General features: G+C 36.6%; 1 non-coding gene across 1 annotated transcript; it reads left to right on the top strand.

Moving 5' to 3' along the window:
* The first annotated feature begins 15,112 nt into the window (after nt 1-15,112).
* LOC150095282 (U6atac minor spliceosomal RNA) lies at nt 15,113-15,228 on the top strand. Its single transcript, XR_016550101.1, has one exon. It is a non-coding gene; the product is annotated as a U6atac minor spliceosomal RNA (small nuclear RNA).
* The last annotated feature ends 1,340 nt before the right edge of the window (nt 15,229-16,568 follow it).

Here is a 16,568-nt window from a genome sequence, read left to right as displayed (position 1 = left end):
CTGAGTGTTCCTGGCAAGATCTATGCAAGTATACTTGAGAAACGGTTGAGAAGAATTGTGGAAGGAAAGCTTGGTGAAGACAAGCTGGATTCAGGCCAAATAGAGGCTGTCAGGATCAGATCTTCACTTTACGACAAATAGTCGAGAAAGCATGGGAATATAACAAAGATCTGTATTTAAGTTTTGTCGATTTGGAAAAGGCATATGACAAGGTGCCAAGAGAGAAGCTATTCAATACGCTGCAGTTATATGGTGTCAATGGGGCATTATATCAAGCAATACTTAGTCTTTATTTGAGTTGTGAGTCAGCAGTTAGAATTGAAGGAAGTACAGGAAGATGGTTTAATGTTAAATCTGGTGTGAGACAAGGATGTACATTATCCCCTCTGTTATTCATTATCTATATGGATCACATTATGAAGGAAAGTGGTATTAAACTTGATATCAAAATTGGAGATGTTAATGTTAGCTCTTTGCTTTATGCGGATGATGTTATACTTCTAAATAAATCCGCTACAAGTCTGCAAGATTCTCTGACTAAATTGAATAGCTGTTGTAATAGATATGGTATGAAGGTCAGCATTAAAAAGACAAAGACAATGAAAATAGGCAGAATCATTGAAAATGTCAACTGTGTTGTGAATGGAGAACCTGTGGAATAAGTAAAACATTTCAGCTACTTAGGCACAATTTTTACTGAAGATGGTAAACTAAATATAGAAATAGACAACAGAATCAGCAAAGCTGGTATCGTGGGAAGTCAATTGAATAAATTCATATGGAATAAGAAAGAAATTAGTCGGAACACTAAATTAGCTGTATACAAGACTGTGTTCAAACCAATTTTAACTTATGGATCTGAGAGCTGGGGCAGAAGTAAAACACTTGACCAAAGACTAGAGACCGCAGATATGAGAGTCCTGAGAAAGATTAGAGGCGTGAACAGATGGCATCAATGGCAATATCATATTAAAAATGAGGATATTAGGAAAGAACTTGACATTGTCAGCATCCAGGAATGCATTAGCAGAGCTAATCTCAGATGGTATGGTCACTTAAATAGAATGGGAGAGGAAAGATTAGCAAAACAAGTGTTCTCTGCCAGGTTGGCAGGAAAACGACCCAGAGGAAGACCAAGATATAGGTGGATTGATACGGTACAAAGTGCCTTAGACGATAGAAATATAAGATCTGATAATGTTGGAGTCTTGACAAGTAACAGACTGATTTGGAGGAAAATTGTAGATAGGAAGTTAGTAATTATGTAATTTTTTCATGTAGTACTGTCATATCCTGTACACCCCTTGAGGGTACATGGCAGGAATTTGATGATGATGACTTGTTCTTTTGAGGCCTCATAATGATGTTGCACCTACGGCCTCCAAAAGTATAAATGCGGCCCTGTTAATTTGCCATCTTCACTAAAAATTCTGCTTGATTAGCTAAAATGTTTTACCTGTTCTACGGGTTCTCCATTCAGGAATACATTTGATTTTTCATTGTTCCTGAAAACATCAACTCCTGATTGTCATAACAAATTTATTACAGCAGTTATTCATTTTAGTTAGGGGATCCTTCAGACTTGTACTGGATTCATTTAGGAGTATAACATCATCTGCATAAGTACAGAGCTGAGATTAACATCTTCAATTTTGATAACAGATTTAATGTGATATTATCCTTCGTAATGTGATACATATAGATGATTAACAGCTGAGATAACGTGCACCCTTGTCTCATACCTGATTTAGCATCAGACCATCTTCTTGCATTCATCATCATTTCTTTCCATGCCTACTGGCACATAAGGCTGCAACATCTCTCAAATATTTATTTTCTGTGGTGAAGCATAGTAGTTTTTTTCCCATTGGATTCTGTGCAAGATATCCAAGGCATGGTCAACAAGCTCTCTGACTGACCATACTTATGATGACAGATATATTTTTTATGCTCTTCTAGGTGGATGTTAACAAATCTTCCAGTTTCAACCATAATAAGACAAGTTGCAGGAACAAGGAACTTCGTAAACACCTGGAACTGATAGAGGATGTAGAGCATCCTTGGGAGAACAGATGAGGGTAGCCAAATTTAGATAAGGTTTGAATGCTATGCATTGATGGTACTTTTTTAAAGTTCTGACTATTTTTTCTGAAGTACCACAGATGTAAGGAACAATGATAGTGTAAATAAAGCCAGCATGCTGAGAGGGATGCGAGGAGATGGAAGGAACGATTAATTTGTTGATCTTTTTGGCATTGTAGCCATTGAACAGGAAAGTCTGGCAAATTAACAAGAGTTCAGTAATAAGATCAGCCTCTGTAGAACAGAAGTTGGAAGCTCTATTAACATGGATTTGATAACACCAACACACTGCTTGGAAAGAAGTCAATAGACACCATGGTGCAAGGAACAAACAGCCATGATGTCCACCTTAATCATATGTAGGACCTCCTTTTGCTGTGATGACTACAGTAATCCTATGAGGCCATACTTTCCCCAAGTGCATGATAGCAACCATCAATTGGAATTTTGGACCATTCTTCCTTTACTCATGTGATGAGGTCCTGGACTGTTGTATTGCAGGCATCCCTTGACCTCACCCAACACTCCAGTTTATCTTGCAGGTGTGCAATAAGGTTGAGATCAGGGCCCTGGGAGCCAGTCAAGTGTTATGATGTTAATGTCCTCAAACCACACAGTTACAGCAGCCTTGTATCCTGATACATTTTCTTGCTGAAAGTGGTAAGTTTGATAGAGACACCATAAAGTAGGAAGCATTGTTCAGAATGCTCAGATACCTCTCAGAGTTTAGTGTTCATGGCACCACAAACCGAGGTCCAACCAAAAGGAAAAACAGGACAATACCATCACACCACAGCATGATTTTGTCCCTTCATAACACAGCTTTCTAAGCTTCCACATCATGCTATAAACGCTCTTTGCAGCACTGAAAACAATGCTGCATATTTGGTTCAGATAATATGGGGTTTGCATGTTGAGGTCCTATCATGGAAACGCATGTTGTGAGCCTCAGTTCTGAATATTTTTGTGCAAATTTGTGTTCCAGTCGAACTCTGCATTCAGCATGTCGGCTAAAGAATGGCAGTTTTTACATATTATCCTTTGTAGCACTCTAGTCATGTTCATCGAGTGTGGTGAATCGTCCATTGCAAGGTAGCACTTGCAGTTGATTCCCTGCACTTCCATCTCAGCATAGTATCACTGATTGTTGACATGGGATGGCATCCTTTGACCTTACTTGACGCTCCAGTTCATTGCACAGACATTCAATATCCGGAATCCGGACTCTGTCGAGGCAAGTCAAGTGTGTCATTACTGGCCTTGACTACCCACTCATTGCTCTAGTTATGCTCTCGTAGTTCCTTACATCTGTAGCACTTCAGAAAAAATAGCCAAAACTCTAAAAATAATAAAAAGTACAATCTGTTCTTCTTCAGGCAGAAGAAGTAGCCACTTCTACCGCCTTTTCTCTGATTGAAGCTCATTACATATTGAGTGAAATATTATAGTAATAAATTCTGTTTAGTTTTCTCTTACGTGTGTGAAGCTGTTATTTAAAATATTATACTATGTCTAACATACATGTTTCTATTAAATGTCTGGTACAAAACAAATAATTATGACACTCTTAAAAAAGAGCTTGGAGCATTTCCATGGAATTAGAAAAAACTGCAAGGGGAATGATAGTAGAGCAACATATTATAAAGGAACTACGTATATATATATATATATATATATATATATATGTTATATTGTGGAAAGAATATAAAGAGAAATGTGATCAGCAAGCTCATGAGCAGCCCACAGCACATGTAACAAGAGTAACCACCATGGTAAGGAAGGCAAAAGCAGTTTATGAGAGAAAATTAGCCAAGCAGGAAAAACAAATTCCTAGCAAGTTCTTTTGCTATATGTTGAGGAAAAGGAGAATGTAGATGACTAGGAGTGTGTGCACCACAAATCTCTGTTTTTGGACCAGTGCTATTTGTACCATTTGTAGACTAATGATGATGCTAAACTTAGGACAACAGTAAATGAAACCAATGGATGTAAGAGATTCTACTGGAGAATATTAATTCTCCTGCAGAAGAATAGACTGACATTTTAGAAGGGATAATGTTGCCAGTTCAATGTCAAGTTAAGCATTTTTGGTTGAAGAGTTTATAGGCTGTTAGGATGATGGGATTACACTACAAGAAATATTTGAGGCCGGGAATTTGGGAATGTTGACAGATATAGAGTTGAATTGGCTAAAACAGCACAAAGATCGTTGTGTGTTGAGAAACTTGCTGATAAGGAAGTTATTGTCTTTCTTTATAAAATCTTAATATGGCCATATTTGGATGCCAGGCTTTTGTGGGAGACGAGGAAATGACAGACAATATTAGGGGCAGCTAACCAAGATGATTTCAGGTTTACAATGTTCATCATCATGAGGGTAGATTAGGGGTTTGTGCGTTCCCTAGTTTGGGTAACAGTCGTAGATATATATATATATTTTTTTTTTTTTATTCGTGTGGGGTTCCCCCTTTCTCCAACCATTCCCTTAGGACTGGCTGAGCCCTCCTAATGAGAGATTAAGTATTTATTTTATGACTGTAATTCTGTGTGTGTTCACAGGCCAGTTTGCCTGTTCTGAGGGACGATAAAACGGAGTTTCTGGGTGAAAAAACTTTGCCTCCATATGAGACCAGCTAACTCACCTTTAGTCAAAAGAGACCAGATAAAGTTCTTCATGCTATGGGCAGGAATTGAACCTGCCCATAGCATGGTTCGATTCCTGACCAAAGGGTCTTTTTCGTCTATACCAACTGGGCTACGGAGGCTTAAGGGATCTGCAATATGAATTGTTGAAACATCCATCCTATTCCTCAGATTTGGCTCCCTCTGACTTCTATCTCTTCCCAAAACTAAAACTCTTCCTCGCTGGTCAGCATTTTTCTTCGAATGAAGAGGTGATTGCAGCTGTAGAAGGGTATTTTGCAATTCTTACTGAGAACCACTAAGAGACAAGATAATGGCACATTTATTCTAGCATCTCTAGAATAAATGTATTAGTCTTAAGGGAGAATATGTTGACAAATAAAAATAATTTTGAAATTATAAATTTGTTTTTTTATTGTTAGGCCAAGAACTTTTCAGACCACCCTCATAGAAGAAATTTTTCAGTTCTTGGTCATTTTTGGAAATTGAATAAGAATCCAGTTTTCAATGTTGTTAGGCCTATATTATTATTATTATTGCACGGCACCGCCGTGAAGTCCTAATACTCATCATGGGAGACTCAAGCTATCAACACAATATCTATTGTAATTCTCCTTGAAACCATTAACAAACAAAGCACTTATAATTATCTCAAGCAATCCTTCCATTCATTCATTCCCCACTCTACAAGTGAAAAATATAGTCCTCATGCCCTTGCTAACCCACTCTTACCTCTAGGTATGACCTCTTGTTCTGCTCCCTCTAGCCAGGTGCTATAACACTTCCCCTTCATCAATCCTATAAAATCCTTTAAGTAACTTAAATGTTTCTATCATATCCTTCTCTTTTTTTTTTTTTTTGCCTATCAACCAACTTTTGCAATCCACAAACCCTTGATCTGTCCTTATTGGGTGCATTCCACAGACCACTCACCAACTTTGTCACTCACCTCTGGATCCTCTCCACCACTTCCTCATACCCAAGAAACCCAGGTGACCACACCTGAGCACAGTAATCCAGATGCGGTTGTATCAATCTATACAGACACAACAAGTAGAGAACTCCATAATATCTGCTGTTTGGTGTGTTCTTAAATAACCAAGTAATCCTGTGAGCTCCCCTGGCTACTTTAGCAAAATATGCCCTCTAACTTTTAGCTCTCTATCTACTACTACCACTCCCAAACCACTGGCTTCATCAATTGCCTGGAGTGCAGTTTCATCAGTGTGATTCACATCTTGTAATCTGTTTATCCCAAAATGCATAACTTTACATTTTCTATATTAAATTGACATCCATTATGTTTAGCCAATACAGGACTGTGATTTGCTACTACTGCCTTAGATCTTCCTTTATGCAAAGGAATTATTTCGCCTTCCTTCCACTTTTTTTGGGAATTTGCCAGAGCTGAGGCTTAAATTAAACATCGTAGTCAAAGGCACTGCCAGTTCCCCTGCACATTCTCTTAAAATGTGAACTGATATCCCATCCAATCCCACAGCTGTATTGGCATTCAGTTTCTGCAATGTCCTAAGTACCTTCAATTCATTAACTCCTGTTCTCACATCAGTCCCTGTCACCTCTGCAATAACAGTATCTTCACTTGGATGATATACTCTTGCAAAATTCAAAATTATTCTTAGGTCAACAATTTTGTCTATCTCTGTTACCTCTCTACCATCTGCACTGATTAAAGTTATCTTTCTGTAGTCATTCTTCCTCCTACTTGCCACATAACGAAACAACTTTGTTATTTCCTTTTGTCTGTTCAGCTAATTTCTACTCGTAATTTGATTTTGCCATCTTTACCATGTTAATCATCTTTCTTGCCTGATTCTTGTACTATTCATGAGTTAGTTGGTCATCTTTCTCCTAATATGCCCTTCACAATATTTTATTTTTTTGGAGCTCATGCTTAATGATATTACTCATTCATCTAACTTCTACTCAATTTACCCTCCTGACCCTGGGTATACAGTCTGATATTGCTTTCTCCAGATATCCCTTGATTATCTCTAATGTACTGCGAACATCCTTTCTTTGCAAAACTTTATGCCATGATACTGCTTCAAGCTGCCTCCTAAGTGTGTCACCAGGGGCGGCTTGTGCATAGGCACTGCAGAACTGCAGCATCCCCAATTTTTCTCTATATATAAATATATTTATTATTTTAATTTTTATTTGCTTGTAATATTTAATTTTATCATCAACAATACTATACAATTCTCTTATTTTGCATAAAAAATAATAAAAATCCATCTTGTAGCAATTAGGAGAGCAAAAGATGCTATCAACACTGTGTTTATCACAGTGTCATATTGCTATGCACACAAACATATGCACGTCATAGTGAGATGCGAGCTATTAACGTAATGCAGCACTGTCCGTCGAGCAGTTCCACTGTTGTTTATATGCAGTTTGCGCCAGTAGTAGAGTGTTTGTAGTGCTTATCGTGTTTACTCCGTCTTATTTTATTTATTTTTTATTTAATAAGGATAAATTAGCTAATTTTAAGAATAAATTGCCTACAAAAGAAATAAAATTGACCACTGAAGCATATCCCATGATCAACAAAGAAAAACTTGAAACTGAACTTCGAGTATTCTACAGTAGACCCGACATGCATGATTATTGTAAATTAATCGACTTGCTAAAATTTATAACAGAAAATAATTTAGATTGTGTTCTTAGTGACATTACTGTATTGATAAAAATTCTCTTGACAATTCCTATGACTACATCAGAGGCTGAATGTTGTTTTTCAACATTAAAGAGAATAAAAACATTTCTGAGGAGCACTATGAATCAGGATAGGTTAAATGCACTTGCAATGATTTCAACTAAGAAAAAATTCTTCAACAGTCACATAAACATCAAGGAAAAAGTTATTGACCTTTTTGCTCAAAACAAAACAAGAAGAGTGGATTTTATTTTTAAGTAATTTTGAATTATACTAAACTGTATAATTTTATTGATAATAAACAATATTTTTTCATGAAACAAAACAAGAAGAATATTTAAGTAATTTTGAATTATACCCAAACTGTATAATTTTATTGATAATAAATAATACTTTTTTTTTAATTTTTACCATAATTTTGATATTTTATCCAAACGTATACACTGTACTTACAGTGTGTATGTATATTTTGAAATTTGCAGCACTCCACGATTTCAAGCCATGAGCTGCCACTGTGTTACAATCATTTGCCTCGTAGTTCTACATATGCCCTTTCTTAACTAGAATTTCCATGTTTTGCTACCTCCCGATTCAAGCCCACATGATCATTTTTCCCAACTGGAGATAACAATGTAGTCATCTTAGTTATAGACAGGTCTTCTAACCCTATAACAAGAGATCCAACATTCTTGTACCCTGAGTCCCCCTCCATCACATTCTACTTCAAGCAATTATCTCTCAGCAAAGTATATAAATTTATTCATTTCCTTCCTGCTTCTTTCAATCTATGTCTCCAAAGTTGAAATCCCCAACCATAATAATTACTCAGCTTGCACTCATTGTACTGATATGCTGATGCACTTCTTGCACATTATCTGTGGCCTATAGCAGCAACCAATTTTATATTTTGTCCTATTGGCCTCAATCTCACATCAGATTGGCTCAAAGGGACTACCATCTGTCTCAGTGACTCCTAATCTTGTTGACTGCAATTCATCTATCATCACCATTATCCCACCTTTTTGCATGGTGATTAAGTGAAACTAGTAATGAGGGAGAGTGATTCAAATTGTTTTAATTTTTTTTATATCTGATCCATACACAAAGGGCCACATGACCTATAGCACATTAATGTTGTGTGTGGGCAAGAGGAATAGAAGAAAGGAGGAATCTGTTCACATTTTGCTTGAACAGCTGAGGGTTGTAATCTTTGGGGAAGACTGTTCCAAAGGACAGAAGTAGATGGAATAAAAGAGGAGGCAGTGAGGTTAGTTCAATGAGTTTTAAGATGGACTGTAAAAGGGTGTTGATTAGCAGTGGCTCTTGTTTTAATGATTTTGGAGGAAAGTTGGGGAATAATAGTGGCCAATTCAGTAGAGCATTGTCCATGAAAGTATCTGTAGAAGAGGCACAAGGCAGAAACTGAATGCTTGTGAGAGAGAAATTGAAGTGGATATGTTTGAGAGGGGTCATTAACTAGCCAGATCGACCTCTTTGGACAGAACTGAGCAATCTTAGAGAAGATTTTGGTCCACCATTCCAAATGTGGGAGTAATACTCTGTGGCTGGGTGGATTTAGGATTTGTATAGAGTTAGGAGCTGTTAAAGTGTGAACTAGTGTCTTGTGCAAAAAAACTACAAGTTTTTTGGCAGCTGCAGAACCTATAGTTGAAATATGATTGTTCCAGGAAAGATCTGAAGTGCAGGTCAGTCCAAGAAGAGAATCTGATTGTTCTTGGATATCACAGTATTACTGAAAGTAAGGAGGAGGCATGCGAGCTCTTTCTTGCGAGAGATCAGACAGGACTATGTTTTGGTGGCATTGAAGTTTACAAGGTTGTCCTTGCCCCCATTGAGATATAGCTAGAAGATCTGAATTCAGGTCACTTGTCTTGATAGATCTTGAAAATTCTAATACTTGAGCACTGCAAGGTTTGTTGAATGAAAAGGAGAAATGGTGTACTGTCGGTCGCAAAGCTATGGATATGATTGGAAGTCTGAGAGAGCAGGTCATTTATATACAAAAGGAAGAGAGTGGGTGAAAGAACCGAACCCTCGGGTACTCCTGCATGGATGGGGGAAATCTGAGGAGAGTAAACCGTTCACCATGACAAACAGTAAGCAATCAGTGAGAAAGTCAGCAATCTGGTTGCAGAGTGAGGAATGCAGACCATAGGATGGCAGTTTGTTAAGTAGGCCCCTCTGCCAAACCCGATCGAATGCCTTTGAAATGTCAAGGGCAACCATGTGAGTTTTTCCAAATTTCTCCATGGCCTGAGTCCAGAGGTGAGGGTGTAAGCAAGAAGATCAGCTGTAGATCGTGAGTGGTGATAAAATGCTACATTTTACAAAAAAAACCGAATACTCAAAATACTTCCTTATAGGTGGGAATTTCAAACTATAGGACTTCTAGGTATACAGAAGTGGTTACATTAATTACTGTTGCTTTTCGACATGAATGGAATGGTCTCAGTCAGTAATGATGATGTAATTTGGTTTGAATTTCATCTAGGATGCAGAAAGAATCTTTGTAAGGAGTTTTTCAGCTTAGGAGGGTTAGGTCTTGTATGGAGGTGGCAAGGTTTATCATCCTGCAAAGCAGGAATCTGGATGAATGAACAAACCTAGTTAACAAAAATTAATATACTGACTTCTTTATTTCAGTTGCTTAAGTTGCAACTTCTTCAACTGTCATCTCCTAGAAGGATGCTGGCAAACAATGTCACGGAACTTTTTTCTTTCTTTATTACTCTGGAACATTTATGGTAATTCAAGCTAGTCCAGTCCTTAATGTCCTCAGCCCACATTCTCCTGGGTCTACCTCTCCCTCCTTTTTTCCATCCAGTTTCCCTACTAATATTAATTTCTGAATTCCTTCTGGTCTAGTTAATGTCAAAAATATTTAAGTTTTCCTCCTTTAATGATTTTTATTAATGTTCTTTTGATTTTTGTTTTCTTTAAAATATCTTCGTTTTTCATTTTCTCTGTCCATGATATTTTCAACATACTTCTGATGGTTGGTCTGCATTTCAAAAACTTCTAATTTTTTTCTCTGCTTCTTTATTTAGAGTCCAAGTTTCACTGTTGTAGAGAAGGCTTGACCAGATATAGCACTTTATTAATCTTTTTCTTGTGTTTATGTTAATGTCTCTGGATGTTAGAACAGTTTTCATATCGATAAAGGCTTTTCTTGCTATCTCTTCTTCTTTTTATTTCTTTAAGGGAATTTCCTTTGTCTGTAAACATTTGTCCCAAATATATAAAAGACTGAACCTGTTCAATTTTCTTTTGGTTAACAGTTATATTTAGTTTCTTATTTATTGTTTTTTTTTTGTTTTTGTTTTTGATATAATCATGCACTTTGTTTTTTTCAGGTTGATAAACAATCACATGTCTAAGCTTTTGTTTTAAATTTCTCTAAGTTTTGAAGATCATCTTCAGATTCAGCAATAAGGACTGTGTCATCTGCATACCTGAGGTTCTTGAAGTTCCTACCTCCTACTTATACACCCTTCAATTCTGCAATATCTTTAAAACTTGTTCACTACATATATATATATATTATATAGTAGGGGTGATAAGACGCATCCTTGTCTTACTCCATTTTGATTTCAAAATTGTTAGAATATGCATTTTTGTATCTTATTGAAGCCATTTGATTCCAATATATATTTGTAATTATATGTAGATATTTTCCTTTTGACTCATTATTCTGTAGGATATGTATTAATTTCTTGTGATCTATTAAATCAAATGCTTGGATGTAATCACTAAAACAAAGATATATACTTTTCTGGTTATTGAGGCTTCTTTCACATAATGTTTTCAAATTGAAAATACCTTCTCTTGTACCTTTGTATTTTTTGAAAACCTGATTGTCTTGTTTCTATTGACAAAGTGCCTTTAATTCTTTTTAGGATTATTCTCAGTAGTAATTTCATAACATGGCTTGTTAAACTTATTAGTCTATATTCTGAACATTCAAAAGTTCTTGAAATTTTGGGGATAGTGACAAAGATAGATTTTCTTAGATAATTTTATTATATTAAAAATAACCTTTAATTCATTAATTGTGTTTTCATTTAATTTCTTTAACAATTCGATAGTGATCTGATCAGGGCCTGGTGTTTTACCTGTTTTTATTTGATTTATATTCTATTTCTTCATTTGTAATTGGCTCACCATCCATATTTTGTATATTTAGTGCATCTGTGCAATCAGAGTCAGTTCTTTTCCATCTTTTTATTATATCTTGTGTTTCTAGTAGTATTTTTCCCATTTTGATCTTTTATACAAAGATTATGGTTGAATTTTTTATTTGTCAGAGCTCAGATTGACTTGTGCATTTCTTTACTATTGTGTTTGTTGTCCAATTCCTCTATTTCTTTACATTTTTCATTTAGCCACTTGTCATTAGCCTTCCTGCATTCATTTTTTATCATTTCACCGAGTAATTTATACTGTTGTGTATTTTTATTTTTTCGTCTTTCATAAGTTCTAATATTGATTCTGTCATCCAGGGTTGTTTCTTATTGTATTTAATTTTTGAAATAATCTCATTGGCTGTCTCATATATTGCACTTCTAAAATTTGACCATTTTTTCAATTTTCTCTGTGTTGCTAAGTATATGATCTAATTTTTTCCTAATTTCTGAGTTAAATACCATTATGTTGTCAGGTGTATTCAGAGCCGTCAAGTCTTTCAGTATGATTGTTTTTAGAATTTTAGTTTAATCTTTGAAGTAGACACAACAGGTTATGGTCTGAACCTATATCAACACCTGAGTATGTTTTAATGTTGGTTATACTATTTTTGTATCTGTTATTTATCATTATAAAATCTATTTGATTTCTTATAGAGTTATCTGGGTTTGTTCAAGTATATAGTCTGTGCTTTGGATGTTGAAAGAAAATGTTCATTATGTGTAGGTTGTTTTGAATGCAGAATTGTATCTATTTCTCACTCTTTCATTTCTTTCGCCCAATCCAAATTTTTCAATAACTGGATTTTCTTCCCCTTATCCAACCTTTGCATTCAAGCAAAGCTATAATGAAAGTATATGAAGTTGTAACTTCATATAGCAATCAATGGGACAGCAGAGCCAAAATTGGTCTGAGTGTGTTAGAATGATCTTTAAGACAAAATTTGGTATCAGGATTAAAAATTGCGATGAAAATGATCTTATCCTTACTTGACATCATGTTGGGATGCATGAACAGTTTTGTTAGAGTGTAGTACCTTAGTACTGTAGCTTAGCTAAGGGTGAGATAATGTGGTGGCCTTCTATGGAAAGCAAACCTAGAACCTTTTTCAAAGACATCAGGCTTGTAATAAGCATGGTGATGAAATTCATCTGCTGCCTAAACATATTCACAAACATCCATGCCTGCTCTGGGATTCAAACACACAGCCTGTTGGTTTGAATCTCGCACTTAAATTGCAGAGCAACGCTTCTTGTTCAGTGATTCAAGGAACAAAGTTCAAGAACTGCGATGCTAAACTCGAGAAAGGTATTTTTATTGTGCATGAAATTTTCCTTCAATGTGGAAAAAAAAAAATTAAAAATTATGTTGAACATTGGTTGAAAGCCTGATGAAAGTTTACCTATCAACATAATGTAATATGCCTTTAATTAATTAAATTTTTTTTTCCCCTGCTTCCACATCGTTTAACTGTTACCTCGATGCAGTCCCTGACAAGCATGGTGAGAGATTCAGAATTCATCAATTATGGGAGACTGGTATCAGAAATGCAATTTGACTATTGCTAAAAATAGTTCTTTATTTATGATGCTCCTATGTTTCAGTTTTGTTGTTTTGGGTTGATTTTGTATGGTTTACTAATGGCAGTGAACATTTTAGAAATGACACCTGTTACATCAACATGTCATTATAATGTGTGGTAAGCAGAGCTGGCATAACTCGCTAAGCAACTTAGGCAATGCCTAAGATCAGCAAGTTTGGAGAACTGCAAAAACTAGCAAACTCAACTATAAAAACAGTTTATATATTTCCTTAAGAGCAGCATATTCCCTGACAGCAGTTCTGATGGTAAATGCGCTGATAAACTGAACCTTTAAAAAAAAAAAAAAAAGAAAGAAAGAAAAAGAAAATAGCATGATTGAAAGTAATATGAGTTAATAGATAGGATGGAATTGATATTAATGAAAGCAGAGCAAAAGAACTTCGACCAGATGAAATTGAACAAGAAGCAATATACTAATGTTGTCAGTGAGAGAGAGAGATAGTGGTAGTTATGGTTGTTTTGGGATTATGGACAAGACAGCTAAAACTATGGGGTTTGTGTATCATGTCTGTAAATTGCACTTATACACATTCTTCTGTTTGGTTTACTGATGGCAGTGAACTGGTTTGCCTGTTTTGTGAGATACAAAACAAGAGGGCAAAATCCTGCCATTTCTGTGTGAGACTTTAAAAGGGAGGAAGCTGGTAATATCAAAACTGTCGAAGATAATTTTGTGGCAATGTATGGGGATTTGGTAATTTTGGCCATGCTGAATAACAGTATAAAACATATTTTCTAGTTATCACAATGAAACAAATAAGCTTAGGAAGAAATGCATAGTGTTGTTGAGTTTAGTACTTAAATAATTTGATCGTGGGATGACTTTGAAAAACAAGTGTCAAAAGAGTTTTTGGAGGTAGTTGTAAAAGATACCGAATAATTCTGTCTTGCCTAAGAGTGACGGTCATTTGAAGAGAACAGAGATAATTATTGTATGGGCACCTCTGAAGACCTGAACTATCTACACAATTTTTCATACATATCTCTCCTTGAATTCATTAACAGACATAGCACTCGCAACTGATTCTGGTAAACCATTCATTCACAACTCTCCAAGCAAAAAAAAGTGCTCACACCCTACCAACCACACTTTTATTCAACTTTACTCGATCCTATAAAACCCTTTAATCTTCCAACCTGCCATGACATCTATAGACATCCAGCTAAATCTGGATATGATTCTGTAACACCCGTTGAATAACATGGATAAGAAGTGCAATTTGGTCTCACTATTTCATCCATCTTGACCGGTAGGGAGGTTAAGTAACTTAAATATTTACATCTTATCTTCCCCTCTTTTTCACCTGGCAATCACCTGCAGTCCACAAACCCTCAATCTATCCTCATGAACTAACACAGACCACACCATCTTGGTTGCTTGCCTTTGGATCCTCTCTGTCACTTCCTCATCCCCAAGAAACCCAGGGCACCAGAACTGATCACAGTAATCTAGATGTGGATGTTTCATGGCCTTATAAAGAAGAATTACAACCTCCTTATCTGTACTTGTTAATGTGTTCTTCATTAGCCAAGTGATCTTTTGAGCAACCTTAGTAATATGCCATCTAAACTTCAACTCTCTGTCTACCACCATCTATATCTATTTCCCAGAGTACAGTTCCATCAAGCTTGTAATTGATTTATCCCAAAATGTATAACTTAACATTTCTCCATGTTAAGCTGATACCCATTATCTTTTGCCCATTCTGATTCACTATCATTCCACCTAATTTTACATAATCAGAAAACAGCTGAATATTGAGGCTATTTCTTACATCATTCATGTACAAATTAAACAGTAGCAGTACTAGCACTAGTCACCAGCTTTTGCCTGGATTCTGCTCCTCCATATACAACTTTTTCATATCTATCCAGCAGCCACCCTGTTATCCACATAACTGATGTGGATAACAGGGTGGCTGCACTCCCCTTGATAAGGACGGACTGGCCTCTGAGCCTAATACATATAAGGTTAAGGCACTGCCGCTTACTTCATAGCACTTAACCAATTTTTTTCCAAAAGACGGCCTGTGACTAGTGGTGTGCCGCAGGGTTCTGTTCTTGGACCACTGCTGTTTAATCTGTTCATTAACGATATAGGGAAAGATCTAAGTGGAACAGTTCATTTGTTCGCTGATGATGCAAAGTTGTGGAGGGCGATAGTGAATGCAGAAGATGTCAAAGTCTTGCAGAATGACTTAGATAGATTGGAGTTCTGGGCTAAGGAGAATGGATGTCAATTTAATGTGACAAAATGTAAGGTTATGCATTTTGGGGTGAAAAGATTAGCAGCAGTATACCACATGGGTGGAACTATACTCCAAGAGATTGATGAGGCCAGGGACTTGGGAGTGTTGGTGGATAGGCAGATGAAATTTAGGGGGCACATTGCGAAAGTAGCTAAATCAGCTCATCAACTCACTTGGTTGTTGAAAAATACCTTAACGAGCAGAGACAGGCAAGTTATTGTACCTCTGTACCGAGCCTTAATAAGACCTCATCTTGACTACAGTGCCCAGATTTGGTCACCTCGGTTCCTTCTTGATGGGGAGGAAGTGGAGAGGATCCAGAGGCGAGTGACTAAGATGATAGCAGGTCTATGGAATGAACCATATGAGAACAGGTTGAAGATTTGTGGGTTGCAGAAACTGGTTGATAGGCAGAAAAGGGGAGGTATGATTGAGACATTCAAATTGCTAAAAGGATTCTATAAGATTAATTCAGAGGATATTTTTGAGATCAGGACTGGTGGTGGGAGAACTAGGGGACACCTATGGAAGCTGGGCAAGAGTGTGGTTAGCAGTGGTGTTAGAGCTGGGTTCTTTACTTTGAGTGGTAAATGAGTGGAATAAGCTGCCTGAGTCTGTTGTGGGTGCTATGACAGTGAGTGAGTTCAAGGCAAGGTATGATAGATACTGTGAGAATGTCGTATAGTTGTGTGGACATGATGTTTAGGGCCTCCCTCGATGAGTCTAAGGACTCCCTGGAGTAGCCCGAAAATAATAATAATAATAACCAATCCACATGTCCCATCCCCATTTGTTCTAGTTTGCATAACAGAGTTCTATGCAGTATTCTGTCAAATGCCTTTACAAAATCCGGCAGAATCATTGTGTAGCCATTTCCTTTAGGTGTGGTTAGTAGGGGTATGAGGAATAGATTTTTCACTTGGTGAGTTAATGAATGGAATAGGTTCCCTGAGTCAGTTGTTAGCACTTTGTCTGTTAATGGGTTCAATAAGAGGTATGACAGTTGTATGTGATAGTTTGGGTCTCCCACAGTATCTTTCGACTCCATGGAGGTGGCCATACAATAACAATAATAATATATAGCTACATGTCTCCTCCACTTCAACAG

This window comes from Typopeltis vanoorti, chromosome 20 (genome assembly GCF_054136105.1).
Source record: "Typopeltis vanoorti isolate ZY-2024b chromosome 20, IOZ_Tvanoo_1.0, whole genome shotgun sequence".
In the NCBI taxonomy this organism is placed as follows: domain Eukaryota; kingdom Metazoa; phylum Arthropoda; class Arachnida; order Uropygi; family Thelyphonidae; genus Typopeltis; species Typopeltis vanoorti.
This window is presented reverse-complemented; position numbering and strand designations above follow the sequence as displayed.